The sequence below is a fragment of the Psittacula echo genome (genome assembly GCF_963264785.1).
Source record: "Psittacula echo genome assembly, chromosome: 14".
NCBI classification, from domain to species: Eukaryota; Metazoa; Chordata; class Aves; order Psittaciformes; family Psittacidae; genus Psittacula; species Psittacula echo.
In genome coordinates, this window is record NC_137750.1 from 8,235,097 (window position 1) to 8,252,974 (window position 17,878).

Here is a 17,878-nt window from a genome sequence, read left to right on the forward strand (position 1 = left end):
TATTGCTTTATTAGCAGGGGAGTTCAACAGCCACAAGAGACAACAGGACAAAGGCACCTCCCCAGCACCACATCAGTCCTCACTCCAGTGCCTCAGCTCATCCACACCAACACCCTGCCCTCTGAAGCCTTCCAGGGTCCTCTGGGAGATAAAACCAACACCTTTCAGATGAGCCCAGAAGCAGAGCCGAACAATTACTGACATAGTACAGATGCTAAACAAGAATATGGAGAACTAAAGTGTTAATGTGGGGCTCCCAAAGCGAGCATGGTCTCAGGTCCTCTGAACACCGTCTGTAAACTCAACCTATCAGTCACTGAGCTCCTCAACCCCTCCGAGCCCTTTCCAGGACTAAACCAACATGATGAAGCTGATGCACATTGACCCCTGCAGTCATGTGTCACTGGCTTTATAGGGATGGGTATCTCTTTCTTAATGTAGTGCAGTTGTTGCCATATGGCCTAATGATACAAGGCAAGCAATAGCTCTGCAAGAGGGTTTGCAGGCAGGAATGCTTGTTTGTGTTCTCCAGCTATGTCAGGTGGACAAATACAGCACTACCTGTGCCTCCAGCCCGAGTCTGGCCTGACTAGTGAGTTAGGAGTCTTCTTGCCTATCTTCTTCTCTGTCTTCTCCCTGTAGTGGCTGGAAAGCATCTTTATACGTGGTAGTGTTCATGCAGAGGCAAAGAGTTTCACAATAAAAAAGAGACTGCATTTCTGCAGCCAAAACCCCAATGGACGAAGGGTCCTGATAAGCCTTGAAAAACTGGCATTTACAGGAGCACGTTTCACAGACAGCATCCTGATTAAGACTGAAAGCTTCTAGAGTTTAAACACACGAGCAGTAGAGCCTGACTTAAAGCCTCCTATGCAAGACTGTAATAAAGGCAAAAAGTCCCCTGAGCTCAGGTGACAGTAGGATCTGCAGTACCAAACCGGGAGCTGCATCTCCGTATCAGAGCAACAGTCAACCTGATGGTACCCTACTCCTCCATCTCCAGTATTCACCAAGGTTGAGTATTTGAAGGAAGCTAAAAAGGTTCCCAAAATGCCACCCACACACCAGCAATCTGCACACCTCTTGACTTCAGTCGAACCAGAGCAAAAGACACAAGGGATACACAAAACATGGGCAAATCCTGAGGGATAGAGCTGCTTGTAGGACAATGGGAGCCTGTGTCATCACAGCCAAGTCGGTGAGCCCTTCTCCTCAGAAAAGCCAGCAGGATTATATTGCACTTTATCAGAACTAAATTGCTTAGAGAGGAGAAAGGAAAAGAGACTCAGTGCCGGAGTCTCCTGCAGGTGTGATTTGTGCCTAGGACGCCAAGTGAGAGGCACACGGGTTGCTGTGTTATGTAGCCAAGGCAAACAAGACACAGCGAGGTCCAATTCTGGCCCCCTCAGGATCCATAAACTGGCCTTTGGGAGCTGTGGGGGGCATGTTAGTCCTAATTGTGTCTTGTTTAACTTGGCTCTTCAAGCAGCAAAGCTTTTGCTGTCTTGGCTGGAGTCACCAGTCTCACACCTTGGTGGGACTTACCTCTTTTCTTGGATTGGCAATTAAAATAAATCCCTAATGTTGATCCATGTTAAATGTTTTTGATCAAAACCCACTTATTTTTACAAGAAATAGTTAGGATGACGTGCTGAGAACCTCTGCCTAATGCATCAGGGAGAAGCACACACTACTCACACAAAGGGAAAGATCTCCCCTTCCTTACTCCTTGAAAGTTCCATTGATTGCCATCACCTTTCCCTGGATTTTCCCCTCCTAACTAGCAGCAGAACAAAGACTTACGCCTAGCAGAGGTGATATACACCACTCTGCAAACACAGGTATAAATCCCAATAGCTTCATTCCTCACTGCAGCCACCGATACGCAAAGTGAGCCAAGGAGAGCCCCCTGAGGAAGAATCACTCATCACATTGCATTGTGATTTCACTGACCTGCAAGAAGTGAACAACTGGTATTTTCCATGCAGGAACAGCCTCGAAACATTAGGAACAGAGCCCACTTTTTGCATGGTCCCACACCGAACCCAAGAGGATAAGACCCACAGAAGGACTCCTTTACATTTGCTTGCCACCAAGCATGTCAACAAGCCCAAAGATGATGAAGCCTCAAGACCAGACAGTCTCCACAGCAGCCTGGAAGCTCTGTGAAAGTATGCGAAGCTCCTGGCACTGGATATCTTCCAGATCAGCCTTTCCCTCTGCTTTCAATCCACACTTCTTATTTTGGCCCAGTGGGGAACACAACTGTGTTTGCTCATGCAGAACCGGTCCGAGCTTGAGAAACAGAGGATGAGGTGCGATACTGTCGAGCTTCCAAAAAGCCTGAGGGATTTCTTAGTTTGGAACAGAGATGAAGAAAACTGAGGTGGAGAAGACAAACCAGGAGTTCAGTCCTTCCTCCCACAAGCTTCCCATTAAAACCATAACATGCAAAGAGAAGTTCACCCCATGGCAGGCTCTGGGCTGGGGCAGGATGGCTCTTGCTGGTCACCTCCAGGTCTCTCGCTCTAGAAACAACTGAGGTGTCACTGCCCTGCCTGATGGGCTGGCTGCAATGCTCACAAGCAGAAGGGGATCTCTTGCAGCATGGCACATCACCTATGTTTTAGCCTACTATTGAGAAGGTTAAAGCTGATTTGATGGCTTTGAGGTCTACTTCTCTTCTCCCAGCTGTGCAACCCTATTCCTATGGCATCCGCAGGCTACCCAACCAAATCACATCCCTCCTGCTCAGGATAGCTCCTTCATCCATCCCTCTCCTCTTTCTGCCAGAGCCAACCCTTCCAGCCTTCCACAATTTACCTTTGCAATTGTCCCTAACTCCTGCCTGGTTTAGATGTCAGGAACTGGGGATAAATGCTCTTTTTCATTCCTATAGCAAAAGAAACCATCACCAGCTTGGGTTGTGGCATGCTGCACGCAGAGGCAGTTCAAAAATCACACTATTTTTCCCTAAAAGAAAGAACCAAAACCCAAAACCCACCAGCTTAGTGTACTGCAGGTTCTTATCTGATCTGCTCAAAACTTTCTCAGCCCTGCCAACTCCCCAGCATCCTCCTTTGGTGTATCTGTCTTAGATTATCATTCACAAGGGAGTTCACTGCTTTCTTCCAGTTTCCACCTCCTTTTCTTACTTCTGTTCTGTATTCCCAGCACCTTTTGATCAGTTAATACACTGAACACAAGAAATGGCAACTGGATAAATCAGCAGCATCCCTTGTCCAGTTACCTGCCCCCCCCCATTCTAACCACATCCAGATGCTTCACTGGAAGTTGCAAGGAAGTCCATTGGGGATAGTTATAAAATTTAAAACACACCCAATTCCACTCCCCCTGTTATCAAGTTGTAATATTCCCCCTTTTACCATCAAATACATATGTGTTTGCAATACACAGCCCTCATCCCAATATAGCAGGGAAGGAGCGGAGCTGGACACTCGCAGTATCTCCAGATCAGACACGACACAAAGCTAAGGCCAAAACACAAGAAAATCTGTGGCATGAGAGACTGCAGGACCTTGTCCACACAGAATAACCCCATTCCTAATGTTTTCCAGCATCCGGGTTTCTCTGGACCTGTTCCACTGGGATCTTTTCTTCTTGAAAGCTGGCAAGCACATGGGATTCCCAGATCACACATCCACCATGTACTATGACATTAGTGCTTCCCCATCACTGCTGGTGGTAGCCTGCATGCTGCATTGCTTATGGTGTCAGTTTCTTGAAGGCATCTGTGATTGATTTACAGACAGCTCCTTCTCCCCTGGCATTGACAGCCTGTGAGCCTCCAATTCACAGCAAATATTCCTGACCTTAATCCATAAATTCATCACCCTGCGCTTAAATGGCAAACCATTCCTATTGCTCCGCCTCTCCAACCCTTCTCCTCTGGTGATGCCTCCCAGCAGCACGCTCCTCCTCTCCGCAACAACTTCCCTAATGGAGATATTCCATAAGATCAGTCATCAAACTCCACCTCACCACATCTTCTGTCCTGACAGCTCTCCAATCAACAAAATCTGTCACACGTCTTTCAAGCACTTTAGATCAGCTTTAAAATCTTGCCTTAATCCCTATTTTCTATGGCTAAACTGATCATGTGGCACAGTAACAAATACTTGGGCAACCATGGATAAGATACCTGCTTTTTTCTAGCTAGAGGAAAGACAGAGAAGCTTACAGAGCTGTCATGTTTAACTAATCCAAGGCACCTAAATTGAAGCAGCATTCCATCCCGCTTCCCCATCTTTAGCAATCTTTCCTCCAGGATTCATTGTGAAGCTTTTCCTGCTACTCAGGTCAAACCCAAAGGTCCGTAGTTACCCATTACCACTAAGTCTTTTGTTACAGTCACTATAAAAACACAATTAAAGCTGGATTATGGCACACTTATGCGGAACAGTATCTTAATCCACAAATGGCCCTGTGGAAGCCACATTCGGAGTCAAACCCTAACTGGTGCAAATAAGAAAGCTGGAATTGAGCCCAGAGGAGATTAATACAACAGAGCCCCACTAATTCACACTGAAGGCGAGGAAACCACATGGAGTATTTCAGCCTGAAAGGAGTAAGAGAAGTACAAATAAATGCATCACAAAAGACTCTCCTTTTCAATTTCAAGTAGCTATCTCAGAGCAAACATCCTGGTGCAATGAAATGAGAGGAGCATGCTATATATAGCTAATGAAATCTTGCTAACATTAGCTATGGCTACAGCATCTGTTACTAAATCTTGGCTGAGGAGTGTAGATAGACCACCAGGTTTCGGGAGAGCTTATAAGAAAAGCAATTTGTTGAAGCGAAGCTTTGTCAGCTTTTATTGTACATAACTACAACACTAAATTGAGCCTTCATATTTACTGCTGTGTCATCTCAGCAGGCAATTATTATCAGTGCCTGAGGCCAGATCCTCAGGTGATGTAAAAGCCTGGCGCACCAGTGATTTCACTGACTCTATTCCTCTTCGGGAAGTTTTCAACCAGCACAAAGGAAATCATGCCCAAGGCACAGCCACGGGGCTCAGACCTGCTCCCGTGAACCCCAGCTGCATGCAGGGGGTGGCTTGTGCAGGGAGATTTTCACCTTAAAAGCACTTCAGCATTATCCATACCCTGAGCATCAACCCCTGAGACCTGGTCTGCACAAGCCCCACACACTGCCCATGATCTGAAGGCAAAGCAGTGCAGGTGCAGCAAAAAATAGCCTGCAGCAGGGCTTGAACTCTCTCCTCAAACTGTGACAGCTTTCCTTGAGCTGTAGCTCCTCCAGGCCTGGTACACAGGGAAAACAGAGAAAGGGTGATGGTGTTTCCAATGGGGATCTGCTGATTCAGTGCTATTGTCACACCCTGCTGAGGATCTCACTCAAATATTAACCTTGGCCTCTGCTCAAGACTAAACCCCTGCCACCCCAGGCAGGTTCAGCCATTCACATCGTGTTGGGGTTTGTTTTCCATGGGAGTTGAAGATGGTTTTCCCTCAAGGAGGACCTCTGCCAGCTCTGCACCCTACAGCACCAGCCAGTCCCTGCACACAACAGGCTCTGCCCTGATCTGACATCCAAGCACCCAGACACCTTCACTGCACGCCTGCACCCCCTCCACATCTGTAAACACCCTCTTTCTATGGCATGAGAGGGGAAGGAAGAGGAAAGTCAGGTGAGAGAAAACAGAGGTCCCAAAGGATGGAGGGTTTCTTGTCTCTCTAATGGGTGGCAAGTGCCTTTGAACAAGGTATTATCTTCAGAGGGATTGGACTACTGTGCATCACTCCTTCTCCTTCCTCATCAAGGCAGGGGGGGAACAGCAGGGTAGATCCCTGGCAGAGCTCTGGAAGTGTCTGGCCTGCAAAGAGGTCACAGGGCCAGTGGGAAGGAGCTCACCTTGACATGATTGAGTTGCTGGCTCTGGGCTGAGCAGGCTCCTGCCGACTTCCTGATGGTGGGAATGCTGACACTCTCCTGCTGCTTAAACCCACCAGAATGAGCCATTGGGGCTGCACAGTGGAGGAGAGCAGCATCCTGCTCTCGTGGCAGGAGCAAGGTCCATAGTGGCAAGGGCAAGGTCTATAGTGGCAGCATTGCAGAGGGAAGAGTTGGATGGGATGGAGCTGGTCCTGCACATGGGGCTTTGGGAGCCCTGCAGCTCCTGGGCACTGGAGTCACATAGCAGTGCTGGTTAGGCAGCCCTGATGGAGGATCCCATTGCACAATATAGCACTGCTACTTGCAGCACTCCCAGCAGCATCCATTCATAGCCCCAGCCTGCTCTGGTGGATGCCCAGCTCAATACAGCCTCATGCTCTCCCATGCAGTAACATTAACACCAGTGGTGCCCAGTGATCCTCAACCCCTGCTCAGCTTCCCGGCCCTCAAAGCCCCCCAGCAACTATATTTCTGCCACAATAAAGACCTCAGACAAAGTTGCCACCAACAAACATAAGCAAAAATGCCCAGGTCTGGGAGCCAAGCACAGATCAGACCAAAACCAACCTGCAAAGAACTTTCATATAACAAATCTCCGCCAGATAAAACCCTAAAGCCAGCGATCTAACCCTGTCGCTGTAGGGTTTCAACACCCATGGCTGGAAGTCAGCTACAGTTCTCCTCCAAGTCATCCACTACTGGAGCAAATCCACACCAAGAGATGAACCCAGGAGAGCAGCCAAAGTGCAGGGAGGAGCACTGCAGCACCAGGACAGACACTACGTCATCCCAAGACGTGATGCTCTGAGTTTGGATCCTTCTGGGGACAGAAAGGGAGGCTGGTGTGGAGCAGAGATGGAGACCTGGGGACTTAGCACCTCAGGCTATCCCAGCACAAAGCAGTAGAACCAGCCAGTGCCTCCCACCACAAACGAACTATCCTTGTACACCTAAGAGCATCAGCTCAAACTGACCGCAGCATTCATTTCTGAGGCTGATTCTTGCCTTGCAAACCTTATACAAGAGAAGCAAGGAAGACAAGGCCACAGGTAGGTTGTTGCATCCGCTCAGGCACAAAGTCAGCTGTGGTATTCACTTAAATGCAGGAGAGGCACAGCAAAATATCTAGTCCCTGACAATACCTGTAGGCACCTATCTTTCATCGTCATGGGGCTGAGCAATAGCAGTCAATAACTTCCTGACACCTCAGAGAATATCCATCTGCACTTTGCTTTCTATAGCGACTTAGACAATTCCTGCCTCCCAGGACCCTGTCCATTTCTTGTGCCAGTTTTCTCCCTCCAATTTCACACTTAATTAAGTCCCTGGATCAAGCCTCACGATGGATTGCTCACCAGCTCAGCAGCCAGAATTGATGTCCCAGCTAACTGCTAGGGTCTGAGCAAGGAATGAAACAGGAAAACCAGGAGTCATAACAAGAGAGAGGGAGGGAGAATAGGGAAAGCTGCTTTTATTTCAGAGTTAAAAGCTTAATCTACTAAGATAGTATCACATGAGAGGGAAAGGGTCTCTTATCCACATGATAGTACTGACCTGGGCTTGGTTTAGAAGCTGTAATATCATTCCAAGAGAAAATTATGTCGACGAGTAACTTTTCTTCAGAGACAATGAAAAGGAAACAGGACTCAGAGAGGAGACAGCACAGGATGGAAAAGGAGGGCTGAACAGTGCTCATTTGTGGAGGAGACATGCTGAGCCTCTGATGAGGACCAGTGCAGAACCAGACATCAGTAACAGGAGAGCCTACAAGGGCTCAGTGTGATGAAGTGCTCAAAAGCTTGGGTGTTTCCTCCGAACTTAATCCAAACTCCTTGATTTAGGCTGAACAGGGCAGCAAACCCCAGGAGCTAAACCCTTCTCAGGAGATGTCTGGGAGTTCCTGTTCTCCTTGGAAGTATCACCAGAGGGCTTAGTTTTATTGCTGCTATTTGGCATTCCAATTTCCAGCATGGTATAAAACCCAGGAAGCCCAAAAGCAATGACAGAGCAGAGCTAACAACACTTCTGAGCATCAGAAAAGGCTGAATTCTGGTTCACACTGACAGTGTTTCATGTCTGTCTTATTCTGGACTCACACAAATGGGTCTTCATCGTAAGAAAAAGATTACATCCTCTCTTCGGAGCTATTCAGCCAAGTAAGAAGGCATCTTCCAACACACCTCAAAGACACTGGTAGCTTCTTGATGGATAAGGAAACAAGAAAGGACTGTACAGGTTTCCAAAGTCCTTTGTTGGCTGTGTATACAACTTGTATGTGTGCACTACATGTCCAGGACAACTTAACATCAGGCTGTCCTTTACTCTCAATGTAACTGGAACTAAAGCATTATAGAAGGTGACTGAAGCTCCTCCACTAACAACTCCCAAACCCTTTTCAGCATTTCATTTATTTCCTTGGCTCCCCCTATCACGGTAGATAGCATAGATGGGATAACACGAGCTAAGTGCTGCAAACACTCATCACCACCTTTCCACATCACCTGCTTTTTCATCCTTTGTGATTCTGTTTTCTTCATCTATTGAAATGTCACAACAGTGACTTCAGAATCCTTTGGTATTCAAAGGTTTGATGAATGGCCAGAGCACATTCCTAGCCTCAAAGTAAGGCTACAGATTCTGGTACAAGACACTTGTCCAGAAAAGTAGGAAAGTCTTCTTCACTGCAAGAAACGACGTCGATTTAAGCTACCCCCTGCCCTAGGGCTATAAAGGGGCTTTCGGTTTGGTATATCTGAATTAACAAGCAGAGAAAGAGAGGATGGATTAGAAACTGCGATAAAATCTGGCCCTTCAAACAGGTTTTGCCATCAAACCTCTGCAGTGGTATCTTTTCTGCCTGTTCCTATTGTTATCTGTACATCCTCAGCCATAGAGAGGTGCTATCTCAGCATACATGAAGCATTAAGCCATGACCTTCTCAGTGTGGCTGCCGGGAGGTACACCTTCCATCCCAGAACTCACTGGTACCCAGAAATCAAGCACAGCAGATTTCCAATACAAAACTGCTGTGAGGTGTTGACAGCAAAGCACCTTCCAAACCCTAAAATTCACAGGATCAGGAAGGGCTGGAAAAGAACATGAAAACTACCTCATAATTACCTCAGGAATTAAAGGTTTGTTTTCTTGGTTTCGAAGCAAATGCAGCGACAAAGAACATTTAGCACCTAAAGCAACACTGACCAGAATCCACTGGTTCAATGCAAAGTGACATTTCATAGAATCATAGAATAGTCAGGGTTGGAAAGGACCTTAAGATCATCCAGTTCCAACCCCCCTGCCATGGGCAGGGACACCTCACACTAAACCATGGCACCCAAGTCCTCATCCAACCTGGCCTTGAACACCGCCAAGGATGGAGCATTCACAACCTCCCTGGGCAACCCATTCCAGTGCCTCACCACCCTCACAGTAAAGAATTTCTTCCTTAGATCCAATCTAAACTTCCCCTGTTTAAGTTTTACCCCATTACCCCTTGTCCTGTCACTACAGTCCCTGATGAAGAGTCCATCCCCAGCATCCTTGTAGGCTCCCTTCAGATACTGGAAGGCTGCTATGAGGTCTCCACGCAGCCTTCTCTTCTCCAGGCTGAACAGCCCCAACTTTCTCAGCCTGTCTCCATACGGGAGGTGCTCCAGCCCCTGATCATCCTCGTGGCCTCCTCTGGACTTGTTCCAACAGCTCCATGTCCTTTTTATGTTGAGGACACCAGAACTGCACACAATGCTCCAAGTGAGGTCTCACGAGAGCAGAGTAGAGGGGCAGGATCACCTCCTTTGACCTGCTGGTCACACTCCTCTTGATGCAGCCCAGGATACAGTTGCCTTTCTGGGCTGCCAGCGCACACTGCAGCCGGCTCATTTCGAAATCAGGGAAGCTTAGAAATACACAAACCAAACCCACAGACCTGTCCCCAAACTGGGAAGGTTAATGTTCCTTGCGGTTCCCATGTGAAGACAACTGGTAGGAGTCCCCAGCACTGATTACACCCAGGGGACGATGCTAGCACTAAGCAAACCCCATCACAGCTATTATCAGAAGAAACGCCCTGATCCAGCAACACGAGCTATTTACACAGCAGCTGAACAGCTCCACATGAACTGCACACAGTCCCTGTGTGAACACCACAGCGTTTTGACTGGGAACTGTGGATAAACCCAGGAAATCACTCACCACAAAGCCACTACAAATCCTTGCAAGAAGCCCGAGTCTGGCCTCACATCACCACTCCATCAGGGGCAAAGAGGCATCGATTAGTGCCCCACAGGCCAGATCCCCTGAAGCTACAGCACGAATCTGATGCTGCGTGAGATTTCTCTGCAATATGCTGCACTTTAACTGCACTCCCATACACAGGGAGCTGTGTGCTTATTGCTTTATTTGCTTGCCTGTTTCTAGAGGAAGGGGGAAGCTTCTCTGCAAGCCACCGCCTTTCTCCTGACATTTGGCTTTCGTAAAAGCAATTTTGGATTGAGCCTCACACAATAATTCTCACCGTTATGCTTTACTCCTTTGTCTCCTTGGACCCATTGGCAAATTCGCTTCAAGCAATTTAGCGGGTATGAAGGGAGCAGTTAGCACAGCGAGACAGCTGGAGATGGAAACACGCAGTTGTGCCACAGGTTTTTAATTGTTTCTGCTGTCAGAAAACAACCTCAATACAGGAGCTCATAATATTTCCTGCATAAAATCATCATCATAAAATCCCTGCATGGGATCCAGCCACTGGCAACTCAAATCCCAAATTCTGTATTAGATTGAAAGTAAGCATCCATAGGATTTTGTCTTGTCCCACCTGCCTGCATGGAAAGCTTTCGCTCAGGCACTTTGTTCTTTGTTGCCACCAAGAATTCACACCTCATATCAAGCTGCCTTCAGAAAAGAAACATTTCTAAGATCCCAAATAAGCTGATTTTGTTTTTAGACTGTAACATTTGGCACTGCCACAGCAATTCTAGCCAGAAGATAAGAGCATCTCCTTCGCACTCCACAGAGCGTGTCACATTCTCAGTGTGAATTACTGCAAGGACTCCTGCCTGCATCCTTGGGCACGTACCCCTCTCTCTTCAGGATGAACCTGAATTTAAGGACATGCAAATAAGACTTTCCACATTTTTGGAAAAATCTGGACCCAATGCAGGGACCTAACTATTGCTCCAGCTGTGGAAGAGATGGGCTCGAATCCCCTCTGGTGGGGAACTGGATTGAACAGACCTCTCGCAGCTCTGCAGATGCTGGCTATGAAGGGAACAGGCTGCAGCAGCATTGCAGAATAGCAGGGGTGAAGCTATAGGGAGGATGAACAAGTGATGAGCACTCCAAAAGGCAGATGGGCTGGGAACCATGCACAGGACCCATCCAACCATAGGGCTCAATCCCAGGGGACCAGAGGGTTGGACGGAGCCTTGGGTGACGTGGTCTAGTGTGAGGTATCCCTGCCCATGGCAGGGGATTGGAATTGGATGATCTTAGGGTCCTTTCCAACCCAAACCGTTCTATGATTCATTGTCTTATCCAGGCTCATTTCAATCCCAGGCCATAGAATCATAAAATAGTTAGGGTTGGAAAGGACCTCAAGATCATCCAGTTCCAACCCCCTGCCATGGGCAGGGACACCTCACACTAAACCATGGCACCCAAGGCTCTGTCCAACGTGGCCTTGAGCACCACCAGGGATGGAGCATTCACAACTTCCCTGGGCAACCCATTCCAGTGCCTCACCACCCTCTCAGTAAAGAATTTCTTCCTTAGATCCAATCTAAACTTCCCCTGTTTAAGTTTGAACCCGTTACCCCTTGTCCTGTCACTGCAGTCCCTGATGAAGAGTCCATCCCCAGCATCCTTGTAGGCCCCCTTCAGATACTGAGGCCATGCAGGAGGCTATTGCGAAAAGCTAGGAGAGAATCAAAAACACCAACAGACAATGGTGCAAACCTGCCCTAAGACAAGCAAAGCTCAGGCTGGAAGTGAGAGCTGAGCCACAGGACCCTGGGGAGCTACTGTCATTCAGTGTACTTGAACAGGCAGAAATGTGCTGAACTCAAACCCAAGTGGAAGAGTACAGGGGGTCACACCGGGTATATTATTCCAGTAGCTATTTTGAGAACTGAAAATCTGAGCAAAGTATACAAACAAGAATCAATCACAGCCACAAATCCAAGCATTTGAACTTAGAACCAGCTTCTTTGTGTGTGTGTGTGTGTGTGTGTGTGTGTGTGTGTGTGTGTGTGTGTGCGTGCTCATAAATCAAGTAGGGAGAAGTAAAATCTCTGAAGATTTTCACAGAAAATACTATTATGGGTTCAAAAAACATAATAACAGAGCAAACTCCATGGCTGAAATTGAACTTTTTGAACATACGCTGATGCAAAGGGTGGGAGCAATCTTCCAGTGTTCCTGATTTTATCCAGCCAGCCATTTTACTGAACCCGTGTAGAGCAGTACAGAAGGTGGCCTGTGAGCCCAGAGGAATAAAAAACCATGGAAAGGTTGGAAGATGGCCTCTCCTTAGCACAGGCTGGGAAACAGCCGTATCCTTCAGCTTCACAGTTAAAGAAGGATCTCACGCTAAGTTTAATGGGCACTTACATCGGTGGTGTCCTCCCTCTCCACACATTTGCTCCTGTTGCTCTCTATGTCTGAATGCAAGAAACCTGCTTGTTATCAAAGTACTTGGCCACCTTCTCCTAGGGGAGAGGACAGTGACACACTCTGCGAGAGTCACAGGAGTGGGTGACCAGAGTCCAGACAGCACCAGCATCATGGGAGGTCCCTATGGGGCAGGTGAGCACACAAGACTCCCAGCACTGCAAAGGGAGATGCTCATCCGTCATGATATCTGCAACTCCACAGTGTCAAATGCTGTCATTTCTGGTGGGGCTCCTCTCCACTGAGAATCCCCTTTCCCTGCTGATAGCAATGAAGCTAACAAGGAAATCTATTCCACATTTCAAAATACATTCACTTGGGTCAAGTTTTTTCCTCAGCAAGAGGAGACCACATCCAGCACCCTGGGGGCTGTCCCAACACCTTGAGAGAAGCGATTCAACCCCTGCAATTTTCACGCTAATAGACTTCTTTTGCCTCAAAAATGTTAATCTATTTAAAAGGTCACTTATTTAAAGAAAATATTCTTCATGCAGGGTTTCAGAGTGCCTTTGACACTGGATGACATCATATTTCCCCTGACATCTGAGTCACAAAATGCTCAGAGCAGGATTTCCAAGGCTTCCCTTTATTTTCTGTTCCCATGAATTGCGTTCCCACTGCGCTCAATAGGATTATTGCCACAGGCTTCAACAGGAGAAGGGCTGGCAAATGCTGAACACATTTGAAGGCCCTAACCTCAAAGTCAATATTTTCCAGTCAAGAAAATAGCACTTTGGTTATCAATGAATATGTCAAACAAGAGGCCCATTATGAACAAAGCAGGCTGGTAAATGATCCCAAAAGGAAAAAGAAAGAAATACTATAATGTTCCCTACAGCCTATGGCAGTTCATTGGGATGAATTTGAGCTGGTTTAAGGTGCCTGTTAAGTGAATCAAGAGTTAAAGCAGTAAAGAAGGATGAAAAGGATGCCATAAGGCTGTTGTAGTCTCCTGCGTGTACCCCAAAGCAGGATCAATTCTGCCTGTGTCTTTCCTGCTAGATACTTCCCAAGCAACTATTAAACATCTTCACTTGTTCCATGCCTCTTCCAAACTGTCCTCCAGAGCTTTGCTACCTTAAGGCTGGACATTCCTAACACCTACCAGCTACAGTCTCTCCTGTAGTGCAAACCTAGGGTGACACAACAAAGGAGTCCTCCTGATCCTCTTTACAACAGCTTTTGCACTCATGAAGTCTCTTCTCCCTGTCTCCTCTCAGTCTTCTCTAAGTTAAAACACCAGAATTTCTTCTTTTATAGGTCACATTTTCCCAGGTCTTTCTAAGCACTCACCTGCAGGCTCTTCGAGAGCACCAGGTCCTTCCCAAACCCCTCTTAACTCTTGCTGGAAAACACATTCCAGTGTTCAGAGCCATCAAACTCCTTAGACCAGCATTTCCCTTCATTTTCAGGGTTCAGCCCAATCTTTGAGCTAAAATCACAGCATCCTAGACTGGTTTGGGTTGGAAGGGACCTTAAAGTTCATCCAGTTCCAACCCCTGCCACAGGCAGGGACACCTTCCACTAGAGCAGGCTGCTCCAAGCCCCATCCAACCTGAGTGGGATGGGGCAACCACATCTTCTCTGGACAACCTATGCCAGTACCTCAGCACCCCATTTGCAGTAATCTATTTTCTCCTTCAGTTTTGGCTACAACTAGGACATCTTTTCTTTGACCTGTTTAAGAACATCTTCTCTTCGTTCTCTTCAAAAGAAGACGGGTCCATCTAGAGCAGGACCTGCAGTTTCCCAAGTTCATCTACAATAGCAAGGACGTTTCTGATGCAGTCTGGATGTTTCACATGATCACATAAAACCTTTTGGTCAGCACAAAACCAGCCAGGCCTGGATGCACACAGTGACAGCAAGATCAGTGCTCCCGCAGCTTAAAGCCCAGTGCTGTATGCTGGTATTTAAATGGAAGATTCTTTCAGAGCAGCATTAAGGTTTAGGACTTATAACAGAAGAGCTCTAATCCTTTCCAGTAGAGGCCAATGGTGCATGTAAGAGTATTAAACTTGGTATACATTAAAATCCTAAACATTTCCAAGTTGCAAGCAGAAATAGATCGCTATCAAAGCCTGCAAGTCAAATACGCTTGCTTGAATGAGCTCAAAACCCAGCGTCTGATTCCAGCAGAACTCTTCTCCATACATCATGAGCTCCAGATCTGCACTGAAGATATTAAATAGCAGCCTCAGTCCTTATCTTTAGCCCATCTGAAGATCAAAGAGAATTGGAAACAAAAGCATTCCTAGGCATTGAAGTGATACATTTGTAATGAGTTCCTCCTATTATTCCACACACAGTTGGGATTTTTGGGGGGAAGGAAGTCGGTTTGGGCAGCCAGTTAAGCAGCGAGGATGGAAACACATTTTAACACATTTTAATACTAATTTCCTTCCCTCATCTCCCACTTTCTGCTCATTGAAATCACCACACAGATCCATGAAATTACAGGAGCTACAAATCCTTTATCCACAGTTTGCAGTTGTTGACATGCAAGGCCCTTAATATGGAAATAAACTGGGCCGGGCATTTTTTGGTGTTGTGAAAGCAGCACAAAGTGTTATTGCTCAGCACATAAACAGCAACAGCGCAGCCTGGGGGATGGTCCCAAGCCTTCATCCCCGCAGCCAGGGCAGCTTCCTGAAGCACCTCTTCCAGTCTAACCCTGAGCAAGAGGGAAGGGGCTGCTCCTCAGACAGTGACATAACTGAGAAGTAGATTCAACCTCAAATCATCTGCCATTCGGGAATGATGTCCCTTGATCCTGAATTAGCGTCAAGGCAGCTGAAGAGGGATGAAGCCAGGAATGAATGAGCAAAAGAGAGCAGGGAAGAGGGAGACAGAGAAACAAGGGGATACTCCAGAGGCTTATGAGAAGCATGCCAGTGAAGAGCCTGTGCACACAGCCACCTCCTTCTCAAAGCCTGTGTTTGCCAAAAACATAAAGAGACCCTGATCCCGAGAAATGTTCCTGTCTGCTGGCTCCTAGAGATAAGGAAGTGATATTTCACAGTCTGACACTAATCATATTTGGGCATATTAAGTAAGGACGGTCCAGGGGCTTTCTCTGCAGCACACATATTCCAAGTTCAAAGCGAGAGCCTAAAAAATCCTCTTAACTCAGAAACACGAGACAAAGAGGGAAAAGAGAAAAGAAAGGGAGGGAGGTGCTTGGAGGGGGGAGAAGAGTCATTATCATGGTATTGTTCTCCCTACCCAGCCCCGACAGTGATGTCTGCTGCAGACAGGGGAGATGTTCCCTTCTTTCCCCCCCATCCATGAAACAGAACAGGAGACTTGCTAATGCAATATTCCACGGCTGTGATTTACACATCCCAGACTTCACTCCCTCTAAAGGTACAACAGCCACTGCGGAGCCAGTTCCTGGGGTGAAATCAGTGGAATTATCCCCATGGGAGACCAGGCCCTGCAGCAGGAAATTGCTCACCTGGCTCTGCTGCTCTCGCAAGCAGAGGTCACTGTCTGCCTCTCTGGCCTTGGCTCCTCATTCCAGTCTGCTGCCCAAGGCAAAAACACAACCTTCACTACAGCTTGAAGCAGGTGGCCTCCTTTACAGGGACCCAAAGGCCAAAGCACAGCTAAAGGCAGACTGGGATGGAGAGCCAGACGAAAACACGCCCCAGTGTGGACCAGCACAGGGCATCCCATGGTCAACCCATCCTCAGCTTCTCCCCCCCGGGCTGCTTCACCCCATTGCAGCTTTGGCACCTACCAAAAAGTAAACTCCTCTAACAACTTCAGTCAGCAGAGGAAAGCTTTATCAAGTGTAGCCCTTTCTGAAATAACAGTCCTTTGTAAGCTCAGCCCCTGCATCTCTCAGTGACAGCCCAAGTGCTTGGCTCAACTAGATCCCATCTGCAGGGCTCTGCAAGGGATGGGCCAGGGCAGACAAAGAAGGCAGAAGTTTTAGCAAATAGCATATTAAGAAGTGAATCAGTTTGGAGGAGAGCCAGGGAGGTCACTATGTGGAATCTCAACATTATCCAGAATGAATGCTCCAACTCCCTTTTTGCCAAATTGTATTTTCAGTTGGAGACTAAACCACTTTAAATGAAGAGGATGGAATAACCTCATATGAACTTTATTTGCTCCACTGCTGACAATTCCCACAGATTTCATCTCGCATTCTGCCATGCAAGCAAACATAGACCCCAGCCTGCTGCTTACAGCATGAAGTGAAGCTGCCACAAGAAAAGGACTTGCCACAAGTCTTCCCCACACCTCCCAAGCTCTTCTGAACACCTCAGACTAAGCCCTGCAGACGGATCCAACTCTGGGAAAGTTGGAACTGCTCAAAGAACCCATTCATTTCATTGAGATTAAACAGCTACAATCGACTGTTTTAGGAGCACCACAGTTGGTGCTGGTCCTGCTCACTAGGGTTGGACCGCAACCTTCACCCCACTCCTAAAGGAAAACTAACCTGGACTTTAGGAGCTATACATCAGGATTTCACATATTCCCCGGTCAAGTCTAGGCTAATCCAGCAACACAACATCCTCCCCGGAGCCCACACTGCTCATTCCCATAAATCTGGGTGTGTAGCAAAGCACTTTGAAATGTTTTTCCCAATGGGAAAACTCTCCCCTACACCAAGCTCATTACATTGCACAGTGCCACTCACACGCTGACCGCACTCAGTCGACAGGTCAGCATTCCCCACATCAGCTCCCCCCATTCCGAAGATCCTGGGAACTGGAATTTTTCAGGTTAGGGATGACTTTGGTTTTATGGTTTTACTTCCCAGAGAAAATGCCTTATGCCTTGAAACACTAAGATGAAATCACCATCTAGCATCCTATTCCTCTACGGAAGACATGCCCTCAGCTGGCTACTGACACCACCAATTTCACATAGCCACATACCAGAAAGCCACAAGGAGCTCACTGGTCTAATCCCACATGGAAAAGACTACTCCTGTTTCCTGTTTAAAAGCCTATAACCTGAACTTCACTTCCTAGCAAGATAAAGCCGCTCACAGCCATCCCTGCTCCTTTTTCCCTCCCTTTTCATACAGCAAACACTCCAATGCTGTGCCCTACAGTGAGCCCTTCTGAGCTCCTTTACAGTTCTGCTCATCAACTACAAAATCACTTGTACTGAAACCCAGCCTCTTACAGCTCCACGGAATGCAAGGAATGAGATTAAAAGGGATTAAGTGCTTCTTGCAAGCTATGAGGCTTGATAGCTCAGCCAGGCATCGCCTTAACATGTCCTCCGCTTTGTTTGAGTAGTTACT